This window comes from Peromyscus californicus, unplaced genomic scaffold, assembly GCF_007827085.1.
Source record: "Peromyscus californicus insignis strain IS unplaced genomic scaffold, ASM782708v3 Scaffold_13__1_contigs__length_99412109, whole genome shotgun sequence".
Lineage (NCBI taxonomy): Eukaryota > Metazoa > Chordata > Mammalia > Rodentia > Cricetidae > Peromyscus > Peromyscus californicus.
Window position 1 is genome coordinate 51,386,956 of NW_026294424.1, and position 8,148 is coordinate 51,395,103.

Consider the following 8,148-nt stretch of genomic DNA (forward strand, 5'->3'; position numbering starts at 1 on the left):
AACAGTGAAACCAACCCAAGATGCCAAGTTAATTATGAGAAGGAATGAGGGGACAGAAATAAACACTGAGAACAAATGTTGAGGATGAGGAAAGCAAAAAAGGAAGGGAAAGGAAAAGACAGGGGAAATAAAGAGAAGGAAGGAAGAAAATGGGAAAGATAATGAGAAAAGAGTGGATGGAAAAATTACAGACAAGGAGAGAGTAAATGGTGATTCTTAAGAGGCATTCAAAAAATTGAAATACAGATTATAAATTTAGTTCTTTCAAAATTAAAATAAAATAATCTAATGTGATTTAATAATGAGCATAATATGGTAGAAGAAAGAAAAAAATGTTGTAATTTCATGAAGTAGTTTTAAAATAAATGCACACTGCTTCCTGATTGCCAATACAGATAACCAGTCAGCCTCCTTTTCCAGGTACCATGCCTTCCCTGCCAAGACAGACAGTACTCTACAGAAAGCGTAATTGAAAATATACCCCTTCCACCTTAAAATGGATTTGACAAGGTATTTTTTTCCACAGTACAAAGACAAGTAACTAATACAATAATTGGTTCTTATAAGTAGGGCCATTGCTATTGTAAAACTGATCATTCAATTCTTTGCTTTCTGGAAAACGTTTGAATTAGAAATGTGGAAGAGTCTGAACCTTTGTGATAGAAAAAGCCTTAAATGATGTAAAGAGAGCTTAATGGTTGTTCCTGATATGAATTTGGAATATCAGAAGACAGAAGATGCAGATTAAGTGTCCATCATGAGGTTTCCAGGGGGAACAATGTATCTACCAGGAACTGGACTAGAGTTCATTAAAGTTAAGTTTTATCAAGGAATCTGGTTACCTTCTCCTCATGTCTAAAACCATGAGTGAGTTTTTTAATAGTTTTAAGGTAATGAACATTTTTTTTTGATAGAAGCAATTCCAAGACAGGCTATTATTCCATCTATAGTATGGCTGCCAACCAATGCTCTTATTCAGGTCTACATTGAGGATGAATAAACTTCCAGAAAAAATATGTGGTTTCATGAAGAAAGTTGTATGAGAAAGTATTATATTGTGGACAAGGAGAATCAGGTGAGAAATCCATTGTCATTGTTATCAAACGGAACATTCTCTTTACTGAGACATGAAATCTTCCTGAAGACAATAGCTAACCCATTAAAGGCTTCAATTTGCAACACTGGGAATTTATGTAAAAGGAGAAATGCCAAAGTGAGAATTCCACAGGGAGAAAAAAATATGCCAAATACAGAGATTTTACGGATTCAGCTGCCAAGAACTAGAGAAACCACCACTGATAAGACTGATAAGAATGTGGTGCATGGCCGGGCAGTGGTGGCGCAGGGCTTCAATCTCAGCACTAGGGAAGCAGAGGCAGGTGGATCTCTGTGAATTCGAGGCCAGCCTGGTCTACAAAGCGAGGTCCAGGACAGGCTCCAAAGCTACACAGAGAAACTTTGTAAAAAAAAAAAAAAAAAAGAAAAAGAAAAAGAAAAGAATGTGGTGCTTAGGTCCAGGCACCATTTCAATCAGAAGCGCAGAGTTTACCAGTGTAATCTAATTGATATTAGTTTTGTAGACATGGCACGTCCAAGAATGAGGGATAATGCAGTCTTACACCATGAACCCAGAAATCAAGAAATGAGTAGCAGGGTCAGAGTAAGAATCTCTGCAAGGAATCCCACAGAGGGAACTGCTAAGAGCTGTGAAAAAGAAATATGCGTGGCAACAAAAGCGTCGATATGTAGGAAATGGCAGGAACAAGGAACATCTAGGGAGGAAAACTCGAAGCATAGACTGGAGTAGCCCAAGAAAAAGCTTGTATATACAGCATTCAATAAAAATGGAGGTATATGAGAATGGGAAGAAGCAAAGTGCTAGAGAGGCCCACAGAAATCCACAGGGATGCCCCCACAGCAGACTGCTGGCAATGGTTGAGAAACAGCCCGAACTGACCTACTCTGGTGATGGGATGGCCAAACACCCTAATTGTCGTGCTAGAAACCTCATCCAACTACTGAGGGATCTGGATGCAGAGATCCATGGCTGGGCCCAGGGTGGATCTCTGGGAGTCCAATTAGCGAGAATGAGGAGGGTTTATATGAGAGAGAATTGTTGAGACCAAGGTTGGATAGCACAGGGACAAATAGCCAAATGAATGGAAACACATGAACTATGAACCAATGGCTGAGGGGTCGCCAGCTGGATCGGGACCTCTGAATGGGTGAGACAGTTGATTGGCTTGATCTGTTTGGGAGGCATCCAGGCAGTGGGACCGGGTCCTGTGCTCATTGCATGAGTTGGCTGTTTGAAGCCTGGGGCCTATGCAGGATCGGCCTGGGAGGAGGGGACTGGACCTACCTGGACTGAGTCTGCCAGGTTGGTCTCAGTCCGTGGGGGAGACTTTGCCCTGGAGGAGGTGGGAATGGGGGGTGGGCTGGGGGGAGGGTGGGGGGACCAGACGGGGGAGAACGGGAGAATCCGTGGCTGATATGTAGAACTGAATTTGCAAAATAAAAATAAGAATTAAAAAAAAAAGAAAAAAAGAAATAAAAATAAAGAAAAAAAATGGAGGTACAGTGTACCTAAACCCTTTGGAGCCAACGTACTTCCAACATGAATCTTATATGCAAGATAGTGAGTTATGTGGTTTTCTGTTTTGTTTTTTCCCCTGTTGGGTTATGACCTTGCTTTAGCCTGGATTTTCCTTGCTATGTCCTCATTTGTTCCTTTCATAAGGACATTTACATTTTACTATTGTATATTAGAAGTATGACTAGGTTCTAACATCGTGTCTTCAAATCAGGACTCTTGATCCAGAGACAATAGCCCCCAGGGGATGGAGCCTGAAAGCGTCATCGAGTGTAACTGGAATGAGATTGTGAATATCTTTGATGACATGAACCTTTCAGAATCCCTCCTCCATGGTATTTATGTCTATGGTTTTCGGAAGCCCTCCACCATCCAGCAGTGAGGCATTCTTCCTTGTATCAAGGGTTATGGTGTGGTTGATCAAGCCCAGTCTGGGATGGGAAAACAGCTACATTTACCATATCAATTCTGCAACAGACTGAGTTAGATCTAAAGGCTACTCAGGCTTTGGTTCTGGCACCCACTCGTGAGTTGGCTCAGCAGATAAAAAAACAGTCATGGAATTAGGAGACTACATAGGTGCCTCTTGTCACATCTGTATTGGGGCCACCAATGAGCGTGCTGAGTTGCAGAAGCTACAGATGGAAGTTTCCTCTATCATTGTGGGAACACCTGGATGGATGTTTGATATGCTTAACCAGACACACCTTTTCCCCAAATACTTCAAGATGTTTGTACTAGATGGATCAGATGAAATGTTAAGCTGTGGGTTCAAGGACCAGATCTATGATACATTCCTAAAGCTCAACAGTAACACACAGGTAGTTTTGTTGTCTGCTACAATGCCCTCTCATGTCCTTGAGGTGACCAAGAAGTTCAGGAGAGACACAATTTGGATTTTTGTCAAGAAGGCAGACTTGACCCTGGAGAGTATCAGCCAATTCTACATCAATGTGGAGCAAGAGGAGTAGAAGATTGACACATTGTATGACTTGTATGAAGCCCTGACTATTACCCAGACTGTAATCTTTATCAATACCAGATGGAAGGTAGATTGGCTCACTGAGAAGATGCATGCCTGGGCTTTCACTGTTTCTTCCAGGCATGGATATATGGACCAGAAGGAATAAGATGTGATCATGATGAAGTTCTGGTCTGATTCTATCAGGGTATTGATTACACTAACCTGTTGGCCAGAGGCATTGATATGCAGCAGGTTTCCCTAGTCATCAATTATGACCTTCCCACCAACAGGGAAAAGTACATCCACAGAATTGGTCGTGGTGATCACCTTGGCCATAAAGGTGTGGCTATTAACATGGTGACAGACAAAGACAAAAGGACTCTTCAAGACTTTGAGACATTCTACAACACCTCAAGAGATGCCCCTCAATTTTGCTGACCTTATTTGAGAGTCTATCCTACTACCTGACCCTAACCAGGGCTCAGTCTAGGGGAGCTTAGGAACAGCTGGAATGGGGAGAAAAGGGAGCCAAGGGATGGACATATTGTTTGGGGTTCTTTTGTTTTGTTTTTTTAAAATTCTCTCTTTCCTTGAATAAATGTCACTTTTTGAGGCAAAAAGAAGGAACTGTGAACATTTTAGACACGCTTTTCTTTGGGGTAGCTTCTGCCCCAGCAGCCAAATCCCCACACCAAAAAAACAAACAAAAACAAAAAAACAAAAAAACAAAAACCACTAATCCATTTCCCTAAACTAGTCACCTGGTTCTAAATGCTTTCCTACCCCAGTCAAGTCTCAAAAAGTGAGTCAAGGGTTTAAAACATTTATGGCCTCATTTGCTGGACTAAATCTATAGGCAGAGTCCCTGCATAAAATTGTCCAGGGCATTGTCCCCAGGTGAGGAGAGCAGGGGAGAGAAAATGGTAGCCATTTTTATACTGCTTTGTATAGTATTTATTGCTTCAGGAAGCAAACACAAAATTCTGAATAAAATTACTTGGAAACTGCCAAAAAATGTAAGAAATATGTAGTTTGGTTTGATATTACACTTTTTCCCACATGATACATAGTTCTGAAGTTGTATCAATGATGCATTATATCAGAGAAGACTGGATTTGGGAGTTTTGAAGAGTCTTGAGACTACTAAAAACTGTGGAGACTTTTGAAGTTGGACTGAGTGAATATATATTCCACTATGAGAGGCCATGAGCCCACAGATATCAGGGGCAAAATATTGTGGTTTGACGGTAAAATGTCTTCATAGTTTCGTATGTTTAAATATTTGGTTCCCAAACTGACAGCATTTGGATAGATTGTGAAATATTTAGGCAATTGAGAAGTGGATCACTGAGTAGAGTTTTGAGGAATCCTAGATGTCACTTTCTGTTCATTCTGTGCTTTCTACTGAAGTAGCCATGAGCCAGTCAAACTCCTGCTTCTGAGAAGAAGAAGTACTACAAAGTGTGTTAAATGCTGAGCTTTGTGCAGGATGGGAGGGGAGGGCCGAAGAAGGCAGGGTGTTAGGTTACTCCAATAAGTAGACGAAGACAGGAAACCTTTCCCCATTGTTTGCTCCCTTCTTACTCATATTTAGTAAAGCAGTAAATATCATAATAACTCATTGTTGATAATGTTTTTAAGAAAGCAAAATCACGAACAAATCTGATAGCAATTTTAGACAAAAAAAATAGTATAATAGATCAATACATCTTCAATTTCTGTAGCAAGTAAAACATTACAGAAAATGAAGTGTTGATCTATATGGTCCCCCTTTGATGTAATAAGGGTTTAATAAAGACACTGAAAATAACAAATGTATTTGATATGAACAATGTGCTTCCATTGCCCTTTCCATGTGAAAGCAAATGTATAAAAATAGATGCTCAAAAAGCCAATTGAGTGAAAATATTTAAAAATGACACATAAAAAACAGAGTCAAAATGAGCAAGTCATGAAGAACAAGGAAAGAAATATAGAAAAGGAAATGAAGATAATGTGGAATACTGGCAATATTCTGTCTTAAAAGACTGTTTAGTGTAGTAACTGTTAGTTTGAGGTGTGAAATACTGTGTGAATGTGCTTGCTTGCACTTACAAATAGGGAAACATATTATTTCAATTTGATTTTTTCCTTGTCATTTAACAAAAAGAAAATACTGCCCCCTTTGACGAGGAGCTCATTCATTTTAGTGATAGCTATAATGATAGTTAATCATGATAATAGCAGTGGCTGATGTAACCACTCATGATTAGCTCAAGCTTGTTTTTGTGTATATTTAAAGGAAAAATAAAAGAGTTTTCCAGAGACTTGAATTCTTTCTGCTCTATTTCCTCCAGTACTTTAAACTACATCACTGAACATACAGACTGAGGCATATTTCTTATCTCAATCTGCATATCAAAGGACCCAGGCTTACAAGGTGTTTAACAGATTTTGCATATAAAAAGATGTGTTTTTTAATGAATGATTGGATTGCATACACACAATAATAGACTTTTTCTATCACTATACTTTTAGCCTTAAAGTGACATAAGTGAACAGAAATTTGAAGAGACACAAAATATTGGGTCTAAGTGTTCAATATATACTAATTGTTGATCTTTGTTATCAATCAGAACAAAAGCATAAATTAGTTACTGTAGTTGGAAGATTTCCTGTGTCCCACCTGGCCAAAACTGTCTTACCTGCAGTCCTGCAGCTGCTTATAAAATAATCACTCAGAAGTTTATATTAATTATAACTGTTCAGCCATTAGCTTGAGGTTATACTAACTAGTTCTTACACTTACATTAACTCACAATTCTTATTTATGTTTAGCCATGTAGCTTGGTACCTTTTCCCAGTTACGCCTTGTCATGTTGTTTCCTCTGTGTTTGGCTGGTGAGTGATGACCCAGCCTTCCTCTACCCAGAATTCTTGTCTGCTTATACCACCTTCCTGCCTGGCTACTGGCCAATCAGTGTTTTATTTATCAACCAATCAGAGCAACACATATTCACAGCATACAGAATGATATCCCCCAGCAAGTTAATTTAACCAACAATATATCAACACCTATTAATACCAAAAATAATTAAGTAAAAACAATAAATTCTGATCATTAATGGCAATCTAATTTTCTCTTAAAGCTGGTTCCATATGAACCAGCATTAGTAACAGAGGCTTTGGGAAGATTTAGCATTATGATACTAAGCACCGACAGTGTTTTGCAGTTATTTTGTCACAACCTACCCTAATTAAAGGTATTAGAAACCTGATACATCTTATAATTAACAAAGATTATTGACAAATCTTGTTTTCTCATCCTTTATTTGTAACACGGAAGAGGAATGGTACTATTCTTCTGTTCTTGAAGACACACAGTAAACATGTATCTATGCTTTTATATATTCTTTGACTTCCAAAACACTAAATAAAATTTCCAAGTACAAGTTTGGCTTCCTTATGAATAAAGTAGAGAGTTCTATGTCTGAAGTGAAAATAATTTTATTTTTACTCAATTCTTTGTAGTAGAAATTAAACACCAAACACACAATATGTTACATATGAAGATACAAATGTATAAATAATGTTAACCAAAAGAAAAATGTGGATTTGATAAAAATAGACTTTCATATTTGTGAAATCTTAAATCATTCATCATAAAGTAACATGTTAATATTAATATTTGTTGAGACTTTAAATAATCTGTGTTTTTATATAAATTATAAAATAATATGAGTTATTGATAAATTATATTCATTATTTATATATTTAGCATAACTACAATTTTCTTCCTATATACTTTACAAATGGTTAGAGTTGAAAGTGTTTTGAAAATCTTTGAGAGAATATGTTCAAAGGATAGGATTCCTGCTTTTAGTTCTTAATCACAGAAGTAAACAAATTGGTGGAACCTGTGCTAACATTCTCTTTATTTCTATTCTCCCATTTTTTAGTTATTCACCAAATATTTTAATTTCATTTCTCAACCATTCAGTTATCTCTGTAAAATGGAAGAGGACAATGGAGAGACACAACCTGTAGAACACAGTGTTTTCTTTCTCTTAAATAAAACACTAGCATGTAAATTTTGATTTCAAATGGATAAAGTGTGGCTAATGGTGATTATATCAATTTCTAAAGAACTCTTATGGTGACAATAATGCTGAACACATTCTTTTATCTCTTTCATTGTAAATAGGCTCTTTTTTTTCATAAAACGCATCCTGATTAAGGTTCCCTTCCTTCTACTCCTCTCAGTGCTTCCCCAACTCCCCTCCATCTGGAACCACTCCCTTTCTAACTCTCATTAGAAAACAGTGTTCAGAGGGATAATAATAAAAGAAAATATAAGATAAAATGAAACAAATGCATCATAATAGGACAAAACAAATGAACAGAATGAAAAGTACCCAAGAAAAGGCACAAGAAGCAGATATAGGCACAGAGACCCACTTGTGCTGAACACATTCTTAATCTCTGTTAATTACAAGAACAATTGCACAGATTTTAAAAGCATTCAAACTATTTTATCACACACACAATGACGTCCGCTGCATTTAAAATGGTCCCATGTCTTTATAAAAGAAATGACAGGTAATGTACACTC

The 8,148-nt window shown here is 37.5% G+C and overlaps 1 pseudogene; it reads left to right on the top strand.

Annotated features, from left to right (window-relative positions):
* The first annotated feature begins 863 nt into the window (after positions 1–863).
* LOC128108752 (eukaryotic initiation factor 4A-I-like) lies at positions 864–4,005 on the top strand (annotated as a pseudogene).
* Positions 4,006–8,148: the final 4,143 nt, after the last annotated feature.